Source organism: Pipra filicauda, unplaced genomic scaffold (genome assembly GCF_003945595.2).
Source record: "Pipra filicauda isolate LSUMZ 115617 unplaced genomic scaffold, ASM394559v2 scaffold1174_size24080_pilon, whole genome shotgun sequence".
NCBI lineage: Eukaryota > Metazoa > Chordata > Aves > Passeriformes > Pipridae > Pipra > Pipra filicauda.
Window position 1 is genome coordinate 6,421 of NW_024103623.1, and position 13,338 is coordinate 19,758.

General features: G+C 56.4%; 2 long non-coding RNA genes across 3 annotated transcripts; both read left to right on the forward strand.

Moving 5' to 3' along the window:
• Nucleotides 1-214: 214 nt before the first annotated feature.
• LOC114000732 lies at nucleotides 215-2,063 on the forward strand. Its single transcript, XR_003545355.2, has 3 exons — nucleotides 215-254; nucleotides 799-877; nucleotides 2,043-2,063. It is a non-coding gene; the product is annotated as an uncharacterized LOC114000732 (long non-coding RNA).
• Nucleotides 2,064-11,322: 9,259 nt separating this feature from the next.
• On the forward strand, nucleotides 11,323-13,070 carry LOC120324020. Of its 2 annotated transcripts, none has more exons than XR_005565013.1 (4): nucleotides 11,323-11,427; nucleotides 12,266-12,303; nucleotides 12,832-12,917; nucleotides 13,026-13,070. It is a non-coding gene; the product is annotated as an uncharacterized LOC120324020 (long non-coding RNA). The 2 variants fall into 2 exon arrangements; XR_005565014.1 differs by having other exon boundaries at nucleotides 12,832-12,921; nucleotides 13,026-13,066.
• Nucleotides 13,071-13,338: the final 268 nt, after the last annotated feature.

The window sequence follows — 13,338 nt, forward strand, 5'->3', positions numbered from 1 at the left end:
CAGACAAAATCAAGGGGCTCTTTGACCTGGGCAGGCTCCCAGCATTTTTCAGCCTTCCTTAGCAGGGCATTCTCACCCTCTGAAAAGCTGAAAGGCTTTAACAGCTGGAGACGCGCCTGCAGCTGTGCAGATTAATGTAGTTTCTTTTAGGAAACGAAGGGGAGGTTTTCCTGTTGTGAGCCTAAATACCGAGTCTACTCTGCTTTTTCAATCAGGTGACGAAGCTTATGGAAAAAAAGACCAAAGGCCTCGAGGTGAGCACATTCTACCGAGTTCTGCTTTTCTGGGATCGGTTTGGGAAAATCACGTGAAATTCTAAAAAGCTTCTCTCCGTGTTTTCTAGTTGTTTTTTCAGCCTTGGTCTAAGTTTCATGTAGAAAAGGGCATAGAATTATTAGAACAGACCAACTAGACTTTCTCGGGAGAGATGGAAGAAAAGGCTGCTGATTGCAGTTCTGCTTTTCTTGTCTTCCCTTCGACCGTCATTTTCTCTCCCCTGCTGTTCAAATAGGCAGCAATTAATTGCTCTGCTGAAGAGTTTGCTGTACTAAGTGTCTGTCAAATTGATGCCTTCAACTCAAGATAGCACCTGCTCCTTAGTTACAAAAAATTTCTCACGGGAAATTTTCAGGCGTGCCCATAAATCTCCTCGCTGTTTGTTGGGGAGAACGGGGTTCTCTCGTCTGGGACAGAACAGTCGTGTCATTTGCTATGGAATGCTGGTGGCAGTCTAGTCAGAAGAGGACCCCGTGCTTCACTAATTATGCCTTTTTGTTGTTCGGGGTGACTTCTTCCCAGGGATGTTCTTCTTGACCCCCCGGGGCAAACGGAGGTGTTCCCCTGGTCAGCGTCAGGAGCCATCCTAACTGAGGCCTCGGTGAGTGCTTTTTGTATGACTGGACGGTGAAGCTGTGGGAATGACCTGGCTATTGCTCGGTGTACTCCTAATTAAGGTGTCTTTTACTCCGTGTTCCCAGGCTCCCTCCTTCCCTTCGGTCGCCGTGGGTGTGCCGGACACCTCTGGCAGGGCTAACCCTGTGGCTTTTCTGTCCAACGTGCTGTGCTGTGTGTGCCTGCAGGTAAGAAAAGCTGGGAGTGCAGTCCTTCTGCTTTGCTTGCTGTGTCTCTTGGGTAGTGATTTTGGAGGGGAATCCCAGAGCGATTTGGTTTGAAGGGGACCTTCAAAGGCCAGCCTGCCTTCCGTGGGCAGGGACACCTTCCGCTCTCATCCCCGGCTGGATGCTCCCAGTCCCGTCCAGCCTGGCCTGGAGCACTTGCAGGGATGGGGCAGGCTCAGCTTCCCTGGGCAGTGTGCTCTAATATCTCTCCACTGGCATCCTGAAAAATGTCGTCAGCGTGTTTTGTTGGACGCCGGTAAGCAGGACCCGGGTGAAGAGGACATTCTGTTAGGTGCAGAGGGAAATAATTCTCCTTTGAAGCCAAATGGATTCAGATTTGCACGAGTCTTGTCTGCCTTATGTTTGAATTGCTTTCTATTCTAGGCAGTTGTTTTAAATTACACTTTTATTTTGTGTCTCCCCCCCAGTATCCTGTCCAAGACAAAGCTACCTTTCCTCGTGGGAATGGACCGGCCGGGCTTTGGCAATCTGGCCCCTCGAAAGCCTTAAGTGACCTCTTCCAACAGGGGAAGACTGAAGCAAGCGGTGCCAGAAAGAACTGGAGCTTCTGGAGAATAAAAGCTGGAAGCGTGCCCCCAAAAATCCCCCCGGGTGGTCAGTGGTCTGACTTGCACGGACCGGTGGCCTCGGCCAGGAGCGGTCCTGCGGGAAGCGCCTTTGCCCAGGCTGTAATTTTCATTTCCATTGGATGCTTGGCAAAGCCCCCCTGGGTGAGCCCCAGTGCCTGGCATGAGCGGAGCGGGCTTCCAGGGAGGTATTCACCTGGTCAGCGTCAGGAGCCATCCTAACTGAGGTCTCGGTGAGTGCTTTTTGTGTGACTGGACGGTGAAGCTGTCTGTGGGAATGACCCGGCTATTGCTCGGTGTGGTCCTAATTAAGGTGTCTTTTACTCCGTGTTCCCAGGCTCCCTCTTTTCCTTCGGTCGTTGTGGGTGTGCCGGACGCCTCTGGCAGGACTAACCCTGTGGCTTTTCTGTCCAACGTGCTGTGCTGTGTGTGCCTGCAGGTAAGAAAAGCGGGGAGTGCAGTCCCTCTGCTTTGATTGCTGTGTCTCTTGGGTAGTGATTTTGGAGGGGAATCCCAGAGCGATTTGGTTTGAAGGGGACCTTCAAAGGCCAGCCTGTCTTCCGTGGGCAGGGACACCTTCCACTGTCCCCGGTTGCTCCCAGTCCCGTCCAGCCCGGCCTGGAACACTTGCAGGGATGGGGCAGGCTCAGCTTCCCTGTGCAGTGTGCTCTAATTTCTCTCCACTGGCATCCTGAAAAATGTTGTCAGCGTGTTTTGTTGGACGCCGGTAAGCAGGACCCGGGTGAAGAGGACATTCTCTGAGGTGCTGGGAGAAGGAGGACTCGTGCGGGCACCTCCAGAGACGGCGGGAACGGGAGCGTGCTGCGGAGAAGGAAAATTCCAGGGGGTGGGTGCCGAGAAATTTGTCCTTCCCTCGCCCTGTGCTCTGCACTTAGCAATGGGTCAAGTGCAGAAGTTTCCTGGGGACCCTGGAAAAGGATGCCGGGTCTGCTAAGAAAAGTGGGGCCAAAGGAGCAGGACCTGGGTCTGCGTGCGTGGGAGAAACAAGGGATGGGTCATCCTCTGCCTCCGGGAGGGAGGGCAGCAGGAAAGGCCACGGACTAAAGCACTGAAGTGCCGTTCCCCAGGGAGCCCCTGCCCAGCACTGGACTTGCTTCTGCACTTGCTGTCCCTTTCCCAGCGGAGCCGAAGCGTCGGGTGCGGGTGCCGGGGGGATGGAGCTGCCGAGGGCAAACTGGGAGGGTGTATGCGAGGGAAGGGGGTAGAAGGAGCTCTTGACGTGCTTTTTTTACTTCTTCATCCCACAGAATGGCCGCGAGAGGAAATACCTCAGAGGGGCTTCCCTCCAGGTAAGCCCTGAATATGCCAGGAGGTTTCAGCCGGGAGGAAAGGAGCTGTGGAAGAAAAGCAGCCTAAAAATAGCCAGCGGGGATCATCAGGTTTTCCAGCCAAGAAGCACAAGGAGAGAGATGAGTGAATCGGGTTCCAATTCCTAATGATTTGGTGGGTGCAGGAATGATTTGTGTGTGTTTTCCAGTCCCTTTTGATTCCTGGGATGATTTTAACATGATGGCTTTAGCAATCAACTAAATCGGAGATGTTGTTTCTGAGAGGAAATGGTGCCAAATAAATGCAGAGTTTTGGGTCAGTTTTGGGGATGATTTGGGTCAGTTTTTGGGGTCAGTTTGGGGTCACTGTTTGGGGTGATTTGGGTCAGTTTTGGGTCAGCTTTTGGGATGATTTGGGTCAGGTTTTGGGGTCAGTTTTGGGTCAGCTTTTGGGGTGATTTGGGTCGGTTTTGGGTCAATTTTTGGGATGATTTGGGTCACAAGGTGTTGGGGTCAAGTTTTTTGGGTCCAGTTCTTGGGGTGATTTGGGTTGGGGGGTCGGTATTTGGGTTTTGGGGTCAATTTGTGGGGAGCACTGGGTGTTGCTGGGGGTTGTTGAGGAGCACTGGGTGTTACTGGGGTGCACTGGGGAGCACTGGGTGTTGCTGGGGGTTGTTGGGGAGCACTGGGAGAGAAAATGAAAAATAAAGAGAATAAAAAATAAACGAAATAAAAAAGGAAATATAAAAAACAAAATAAAATTAAAAAAAAAGGCAAAAAACCTAAAAAGGAAATAAAATGAAAATGAAATAAAAGAGAAAAAAAAAACAAAAAAAGAAACCCCTCTTGGGCACCCCGTTTCCTCTCCGCCCGGCCCCCGACCCGTAAATTGCGGGGTCATCACCCCTAAAATGTGAGACGGGGACCCCAAAATGCGGGTGGGGGAACCCCAGGGAGCCGAAAAAGCGGAGGGGGAGCCGCAGTAAGAAAGCGAAGCCGGGCGGTCGGGCGGTGGGGTGGGGGGGCAGGCAAGGTGGCGACGGCGGCGCGTGCGCAGTCGTTGGCAAGACGCCGGCGATCACGTGGTAAGTAAGGGCAGCCAGGAGCGGGACCGGCGACGCATGCGCAGTGGCTCTCGTGGCGGTGCAGCGCTCCCTGCTCGAGTTAAGGGCCGGTTCCGGCGGCAGGGCGGGACTCGCGGGCTCCCGTCTCTCCCGGGGTGTGTGTGGGGGGAATAACACGAAGATTTTTTGGGGCGAAAGCGCAGAAATTAGCGAGGAGGGACGCTAATTTGGGTAAACTCGGTCACCGGAAGTAGAGAGCGACCGGAAGTCCTCCAAAGCCCCGGCCCGGAAGTCCGCCAAGCCCACAGTAAAGATGGCGCCGCCAGGACCGGAACGACCACACTAAAGATGGCGGCCCCGGCCCGGAAGTCCGCCAAGCCCACAGTAAAGATGGCGCCGCCAGGACCGGAACGACCACACTAAAGATGGCGGCCCCGGGCCGGAAGTCCGCCAAGCCCACAGTAAAGATGGCGCCGCCAGGACCGGAACGACCACACTAAAGATGGCGGCCCCGGCCCGGAAGTTCGCCCCGACGCCACACTCAAGACGGCGCCGCCGCGACCGGAACTTAGCCGAGGCCACACTAAAGATGGCGCCGCGGCCCCCGCTCGCCCCGTTCCGCTCCGCTCCGCTCCCGCTCCCGCTCCCGCTCCCGCTCCCGCTCCCGCTCCCGCCGTGCCCTGGAGATGCTATCGGGGCTGCGCCGCCGCCTTCCCCCCCCCCCGGAAGCGACCCACGGCGGCAGATCCGACGGAGATCGTCCCCGGGGTAAGCTGGGCGCGGCGGGTGGGCGCGGCCGCTCTTCTGCCTCTCCCGCGGCCATCGGGGACTGCAGGCCGGGGAAGCGACAGGCAAGTTTCTCGCCTCTGCGGAGAAACTCGCACCTGCGTGCCGCCGCAGGGCCGGGTTCGGATGTGCCCTGGCATTGCACACGCACCACACCCCCCCGCGGGGAGGGTCTGCGCTGCCTCGGGGACCCTGTCTGTGCTGCCGGGAGAGAGAAATCCTTTGGGAAGCTGGGCTGGAAACAGCAACTCTGTGAACTGCTCAGCTTTTCCTAGGCAAGGGCAGGTTTTAGGGAAGAAAGGCCCGGACGCGCGAAAGGCGCCGCGGGTCTCGCCAAGGGGGGGGGGGGCGCGCGGCTGCAGCGCCGCGCGCGGCTGCAGTGCCGCTCCCGGCCGTGTCCGCCAGGCGGCGACTGTGAGGCAGGGCCCGGCGCTCGGGGGCGCTCTCGCAAGCGACGCTTGCCCTGGGAAAGCGGCGGGCTTTGGCACTGCCGGCCTTCCCCCGCAGTGCCCGGGCTGGCCCAGCGCCTGGCAAAACCTCGTAGGGAAAAGGCAAGCAACACCTGCGGTGGTTCTGCCCTTTCTTTAGCCGGGGACTGGAACACAGACAAAATCAAGGGGCTCTTTGACCTGGGCAGGCTCCCAGCATTTTTCAGCCTTCCTTAGCAGGGCATTCTCACCCTCTGAAAAGCTGAAAGGCTTTAACAGCTGGAGACGTGCCTGCAGCTGTGCAGATTAATGTAGTTTCTTTTAGGAAACGAAGGGGAGGTTTTCCTGTTGTGAGCCTAAATACCGAGTCTACTCTGCTTTTTCAATCAGGTGACGAAGCTTATGGAAAAAAGACCAAAGGCCTCGAGGTGAGCACATTCTACCGAGTTCTGCTTTTCTGGGATCGGTTTGGGAAAATCACGTGAAATTCTAAAAAGCTTCTCTCCGTGTTTTTCTAGTTGTTTTTTCAGCCTTGGTCTAAGTTTCATGTAGAAAAGGGCATAGAATTATTAGAATAGAGAAACACGACTTTCTCGGGGAGAGATGGAAGAAAAGTCTGCTGATTGCAGTTCTACTTTTCTTGTCTTCCCTTAGACTGTCATTTTCTCTCCCCTGCTGTTCAAATAGACAGCAATTAATTGCTCTGCTGAAGAGTTTGCTGTACTAAGTGTCTGTCAAATCGATGCCTTCAACTCGAGACAGCACCTGCTCCTTAGTTACAAAAAGTTCCTCACAGGAGATTTTCAGGCGTGCCCATAAATCTCCTGGCTGTTTGTTTGGGAGAACAGGGTTCTCTCGTCTGGGACAGAACAGTCATGGCATTTGCTATGGAATGCTGGTGGCAATGTAGTCAGAAGAGGCCCCCGTGCTTCACTAATTTTGCCTTTTTGTTGTTCAGGGTGACTTCCTACCAGGGATGTTCTTCTTGACCCCCCGGGCAAACGGAGGTGTTCACCTGGTCAGCATCAGGAGCCATCCTAACCGAGGCCCCGGTAGGTGAGTGCTGTTTGTGGGACTGCACAGCGAAGCTGCCTGTGGGAATGAGCCGGCTCTTGCTCGGGGTGCTCCTAACGACAGTGTCTTTTACTCCGTGTTCCCAGGCTCCCTCCTTCCCTTCGGTCGCCGTGGACACTGTGCCGGATGCCTCTGGCAGGACTAACCCCGTGGCTTTTCTGTCCAGCGTGCTGTGCTGTGCTGTGTGTGCCTGCAGGTAAGAAAAGCTGGGAGTGCAGTCCCTCTGCTTTGATTGCTGTATCTCTTTGGGAGTTGTTTTGGAGGGCAATGAGAGAGCGATTTGGTTTGAAGGGGACCTTTAAAGGGCACCCTGTCTTCCGTGGGCAGGGGCACCTTCCACTCTCATCCCCGGCTGGATGCTGCAAGTCCCATCCAGCCTGGCCTGGAACACTTGCAGGGATCCAGGGGCAGGCTCGGCTTCCCTGTGCGGTGTGCTCTAATAGCTCTCCACTGGCATCACGAAAAATGTTTTCAGCACCTTTTGTGCGACGATGGTAAGCAGGACCCGGGTGAGAATTGCCTTCTCTGAGGTGCAGAGGGAAATAATTCTCCTTTGAAGTCAAATGTATTGGGTTTGGCACGAGTCTTGTCTGCCTTCTGTTTGAATTGCTTTCTCTTCTGGGCAGTTGTTTTCAATTAAACTTTTATTTTGTGTCTCCCCCCTCAGCATCCTGTCCGAGACAAAGCTACCTTTCTTTCCTCGTGGGAATGGACTGGCTGGGCTTTGGCAATCTGGCCCCTCGAAAGACTAAAGTGACCTCTTGCAGCAGGGGAAGACTTTCTGGCAAGGGGTGCCAGGAAGAACTGGAGTTTCTGGAGAATAAAAGCTGGAAGCGTGCCCCTGAAAATCCCCAGCCCTGGGTAGTCAGCGGTCTGACTTGCACGGACCGGTGGCCTTGGCCAGGAGCGGTCCTGCCGGCCTGTAATTTGAATTTCCTGCCCGGGCTGTAATTTTAATTTCCACTGGGTGCTGGCAAAGCCCCCCTGGGGGTGAGCCCCAGTGCCTGGCAGGAGCGGAGCGGGCTTGCAGGGAGGTATTCACCTGGTCAGCGTCAGGAGCCATCCTAACTGAGGCCTCGGTGAGTGCTTTTTGTATGACTGGACAGTGAAGCTGTGGGAATGACCTGGCTAGTGCTCGGTGTACTCCTAATTAAAGTGTCTTTTACTCCGTGTTCCCAGGCTCCCTCCTTCCCTTCGGTCGCCGTGGGTGTGCCGGACGCCTCTGGCAGGGCTAACCCCGTGGCTTTTCTGTCCAACGTGCTGTGCTGTGTGTGCCTGCAGGTAAGAAAAGCGGGGAGTGCAGTCCCTCTGCTTTGCTTGCTGTGTCTCTTGGGTAGTGATTTTGGAGGGGAATCCCAGAGCGATTTGGTTTGAAGGGGACCTTCGAAGGCCAGCCTGCCTTCCGTGGGCAGGGACACCTTCCGCTCTCATCCCCGGCTGGATGCTCCCAGTCCCGTCCAGCCTGGCCTGGAACACTTGCAGGGATGGGGCAGGCTCAGCTTCCCTGTGCAGTGTGCTCTAATGTCTCTCCACTGGCATCAGGAAAAATTTTGTCAGCGTGTTTTGTTCGACGATGGTAAGCAGGACCCGGGTGAAGAGGACATTCTGTTAGGTGCAGAGGGAAATAATTCTCCTTTGAAGCCAAATGGATTCAGATTTGCACGAGTCTTGTTTGCCTTATGTTTGAATTGCTTTCTATTCTAGGCAGTTGTTTTAAATTAAACTTTTATTTTGTGTCTCCCCCCCAGTATCCTGTCCAAGACAAAGCTACCTTGCCTCGTGGGAATGGACCGGCCGGGCTTTGGCAGTCTGGCCCCTCGAAAGCCTTAAGTGACCTCTTCCAACAGGGGAAGACTGAAGCAAGCGGTGCCAGACAGAACTGGAGTTTCTGGAGAATAAAAGCTGGAAACGTGCCCCCGAAAATCCCCCCGGGTGGTCAGTGGTCTGACTTGCACGGAGCGGTGGCCTTGGCCAGGAGCGGTCCTGCGGGAAGCGCCTTTGCCCAGGCTGTAATTTTAATTTCCATTGGATGCTTGGCAAAGCCCCCCTGGGGGTGAGCCCCAGTGCCTGGCAGGAGCGGAGCGGGCTTCCAGGGAGGTACTCACCTGGTCAGCGTCAGGAACCATCCTAACTGAGGCCTCGGTGAGTGCTTTTTGTATGACTGGACAGTGAAGCTGTGGGAATGACCTGGCTATTGCTCGGTGTGGTCCTAATTAAGGTGTCTTTTACTCCGTGTTCCCAGGCTCCCTGTTTTCCTTCGGTCGCCGTGGGTGTGCCGGACGCCTCTGGCAGGACTAACCCCGTGGCTTTTCTGTCCAACGTGCTGTGCTGTGCTGTGCTGTGTGTGCCTGCAGGTAAGAAAAGCTGGGAGGGCAGTCCCTCTGCTTTGCTCGCTGTGTCTCTTGGGGAGCGATTTTGGAGGGGAATCCCAGAGCGATTTGGTTTGAAGGGGACCTTCAAAGGCCAGCCTGCCTTCCGTGGGCAGGGACACCTTCCGCTCTCATCCCCGGCGGGATGCTCCCAGTCCCGTCCAGCCTGGCCTGGAACACTTGCAGGGATGGGGCAGGCTCAGCTTCCCTGTGCAGTGTGCTCTAATGTCTCTCCACTGGCATCCTGAAAAATGTTGTCAGCGTGTTTTGTTGGACGCCGGTAAGCAGGACCCGGGGGAAGAGGACATTCTCTGAGGTGCTGGGAGAAGGAGGACTCGTGCGGGCACCTCCAGAGACAGCGGGAACGGGAGCGTGCTGCGGAGAAGGAAAATTCCAGGGGGTGGGTGCCGAGAAATTTGTCCTTCCCTCGCCCTGTGCTCTGCACTCAGCAATGGGTCAAGTGCAGAAGTTTCCTGGGGACCCTGGAAAAGGATGCCGGGTCTGCTAAGAAAAGTGGGGCCAAAGGAGCAGGACCTGGGTCTGCGTGCGTGGGAGAAACAAGGGATGGGTCATCCTCTGCCTCCGGGAGGGAGGGCAGCAGGAAAGGCCACGGACTAAAGCACTGAAGTGCCGTTCCCCAGGGAGCCCCTGCCCAGCACTGGACTTGCTTGTGCACTTGCTGTCCCTTTCCCAGCGGAGCCGAAGCGTCGGGTGCGGGTGCCGGGGGGATGGAGCTGCCAAGGACAAACTGGGAGGGTGTATGCGAGGGAAGGGGAGAGAAGGAGCTCTTGACGTGCTTTTTTTACTTCTTCATCCCACAGAATTGCCGCGAGAGGAAATACCTCAGAGGGGCTTCCCTCCAGGTAAGCCCTGAATATGCCAGGAGGTTTCAGCCGGGAGGAAAGGAGCCGTGGAAGAAAAGCTGCCTAAAAATAGCCAGCGGGGATCATCAGGTTTTCCAGCCAAGAAGCACAAGGAGAGAGATGAGGGAATCGGGTTCCAATTCCTAATGATTTGGTGGGTGCAGGAATGACTTGTGTGGGTTTTCCAGTGCCTTTTGATTCCTGAGATGGTTTTAAAATGATGGCTTTAGCAATCAACTAAATCGGAGATGTTGTTTTTGAGAGGAAATGGTGCCAAATAAATGCAGAGTTTTGGGTCAGTTTTGGGATGATTTGGGTCATTTTTTGGGGTCAGTTTGGGGTTATTGTTTGGGTGATTTGGGTCAGTTTTGGGTCAGCTTTTGGGATGATTTGGGTCAGTTTTGGGTCAGCTTTTGGGGATGATTTGGGTCAGTTTTTGGGGTCAGTTTTGGATCATTGTTTGGTGTGATTTGGGTCGGTTTTGGGTCAATTTTTGGGGAGCACTGGGTGTTACTGGGGGTTGTTGGGGAGCACTGGGTGTTTACTGGGGAGCACTGGGTGTTACTGGGGGTTGTTGAGGAGCACTGGGTGTTACTGGGGAGCACTGGGAGAGACAATGAAAAATAAAGAGAATAAAAAATAAACGAAATATAAAAGGAAATATAAAATACAAAAGAAAATTTAAAAAAATAAAAGCAAAAAAACTAAAAAGGAAATAAAATGAAAATGAAATAAAAGAGAAAAAAAGAAAAAAAAAAAAAGAAACCCCTTCTTGGGCACCCCGTTTCCTCTCCTCCCGCCCCCCGACCCGTAAATTGCGGGGTCATCACCCCTCAACTGTGAGACGGGGATCCCAAAATGCGGGTGGGGGAACCCCAGGGAGCCGAAAAAGCGGAGGGGGAGCCGCAGTAAGAAAGCGAAGCCGGGCGGTCGGGCGGCGGGGTGGGGGGGGCAGGCAAGGTGGCGACGGCGGCGCGTGCGCAGTCGTTGGCAAGACGCCGGCGATCACGTGGGAAGTAAGGGCAGCCAGGAGCGGGACCGGCGACGCATGCGCAGTGGCTCTCGTGGCGGTGCAGCGCTCCCCGCTCGAGTTAAGGGCCGGTTCCGGCGGCAGGGCGGGACTGGCGGTCTCCCGTCTCTGGCGGGGTGTGTGGGGGGGGAATAACGTGAAGATTTTTTGGGGTGAAAGCGCAGAAATTAGCGAGGAGGGCCGGTAATTTGGGTAAACTCGGTCACCGGAAGTAGAGAGCGACCGGAAGTCCTCCAAGGCCCCGGCCCGGCAGTCCGCCAAGCCCACAGTAAAGATGGCGCCGCCAGGACCGGAACGACCACACTAAAGATGGCGGCCCGGCCCGGAAGTTCGCCCCGACGCCACACTCAAGATGGCGCCGCCAGGACCGGAACTTAGCCGAGGCCACACTCAAGATGGCGGCGAGAGGCCCCCGCCCTGGCCTCAGAGAGGCGTCTATCCTGTTGCCTGACCTCCGCCGCGACCCGGACCCCCGCCCCGCGCCCGCAGCGCCGTCTCGCCGCGCCGCTTCCCGCTGTGGGGACGGGGCGGGGCGCTCGGCGGCGCCGGGCGCGGGCGGCAGGTTCGCGGGCGGCGGCAGGCACCGGCGCGGGCAGACCCCTCTCGCGCCGCGGCGCGCCGCGCACGCGCGACGATCCCACGCGGTCGCCGTCCTCCCGCCCCGTTCCGCCCCCGTTCCGCTCCGCTCCGCTCCGCTCCCGGTCGGTCCCGCCGTGCCCCGGAGATGCTGTCGGGGCTGCGCCGCCGCCTCCCCCCCCCCCCGGAAGCGACCCACGGCGGCAGATCCGACGTCGGGCTCTGCAGGAGATCGTCGCCGGGGTAAGCGGGGGCCCGGCGGGGGGGCGGCGGCCGCTCTTCTGCCTCTCCCGCGGCCAGCGGGGCCTGCAGGCAGGGGAAGCGACGGGCAGCTTTCTCGCCTCTGCGGAGGAACTTGCACCTGCGTGCCGCCGCAGGGCCGGGTTCGGATGTGCCCTGGCATTGCACACGCACCACACCCCCCCGCGGGGAGGGTCTGCGCTGCCTCGGGGACCCTGTCTGTGCTGCCGGGAGAGAGAAATCCTTTGGGAAGCTGGGCTGGAAACAGCAACTCTGTGAACTGCTCAGCTTTTCCTAGGCAAGGGCAGGATTTAGGGAAGAAAGGCCCGGACGCGCGAAAGGCGCCGCGGGTCTCGCCAAGGGGGGGGGGGCGCGCGGCTGCAGCGCCGCGCGCGGCTGCAGTGCCGCTCCCGGCCGTGTCCGCCAGGCGGCGGCTGTGAGGCAGGGCCCGGCGCTCGGGGGCGCTCTCGCAAGCGACGCTTGCCCTGGGAAAGCGGCGGGCTTTGGCCACTGCCGGCCTTCCCCCGCAGTGCCCGGGCTGGCCCAGCGCCTGGCAAAACCCCGTAGGGAAAAGGCAAGCAACACCTGCGGTGGTTCTGCCCTTTCTTTAGCCAGGGACTGGAACACAGACAAAATCAAGGGGCTCTTTGACCTGGGCAGGCTCCCAGCATTTTTCAGCCTTCCTTAGCAGGGCATTCTCACCCTCTGAAAAGCTGAAAGGCTTTAACAGCTGGAGACGCGCCTGCAGCTGTGCAGATTAATGTCCTTTCTTTTAGGAAACGAAGGGGAAGTTTTCCTGTTGTGAGCCTAAATACCGAGTCTACTCTGCTTTTTCAATCAGGTGACGAAGCTTATGGAAAAAAGACCAAAGGCCTCGAGGTGAGTCCATTCTACCCAGTTCTGCTTTTCTGGGATCGGGTTGGGAAAATCACGTGAAATTCTGAAAAGCTTCTCTCCGTGTTTTCTAGTTGTTTTTTCAGTCTTGGTGTAAGTTTCATGTAGAAAAGGGCATAGAATTGTTAGAACAGAGAAACACGACTTTCTCGGGAGAGATGGAAGAAAAGGCTGCTGATTCCAGTTCTGCTTTTCTTGTCTTCTGGTAGACTGTCATTTTCTCTCCCCTACTGTTCAAACAGGCAGCAATTAATTGCTCTGCTGAAGAGTTTGCTGTACTAAGTGTCTGTCAAATCGATGCCTTCAACTCAAGATAGCACCTGCTCCTTAGTTACAAAAAGCTCCTCACAGGAAATTTTCAGGCGTGCCCATAAACCTCCTGGCTGTTTGTTTGGGAGTACAGGGTTTTCTCGTCTGTAACAGAATAGTCGTGGCATTTGCTATGGAATGCTGGTGGCAATCTAGTCAGAAGAGCCCCCCGTGCTTCACTAATTTTGCCTTTTTGTTGTTCAGGGTGACTTCTTCCCAGGGATGTTCTTCTTGACCCCCCGGGGCAAACGGAGGTGTCAGCGTCAGGAGCCATCCTAACTGAGGCCCTGGTAGGTCAGTGCTTTTTGTGTGACCGGACGGTGAAGCTGTCTGTGGGAATGACCTGGCTAGTGCTCGGTGTGGTCCTAATTAAGGTGTCTTTTACTCCGTGTTCCCAGGCTCCCTCTTTCCCTTCGGTCGCCGTGGGTGTGCCGGACGCCTCTGGCAGGACTAACCCCGTGGCTTTTCTGTCCAACGTGCTGTGCTGTGCTGGGTGTGCCTGCAGGTAAGAAAAGCGGGGAGTGCAGTCCCTCTGCTTTGCTCGCTGTGTCTCTTGGGGAGTGATTTTGGAGGGGAATCCCAGAGCGATTTGGTTTGAAGGGGACCTTCCAAGGCCAGCCTGCCTTCCGTGGGCAGGGACACCTTCCGCTCTCATCCCCGGCTGGATGCTCCCAGTCCCGTCCAGCCTGGCCTGGAACACTTGCAGGGATG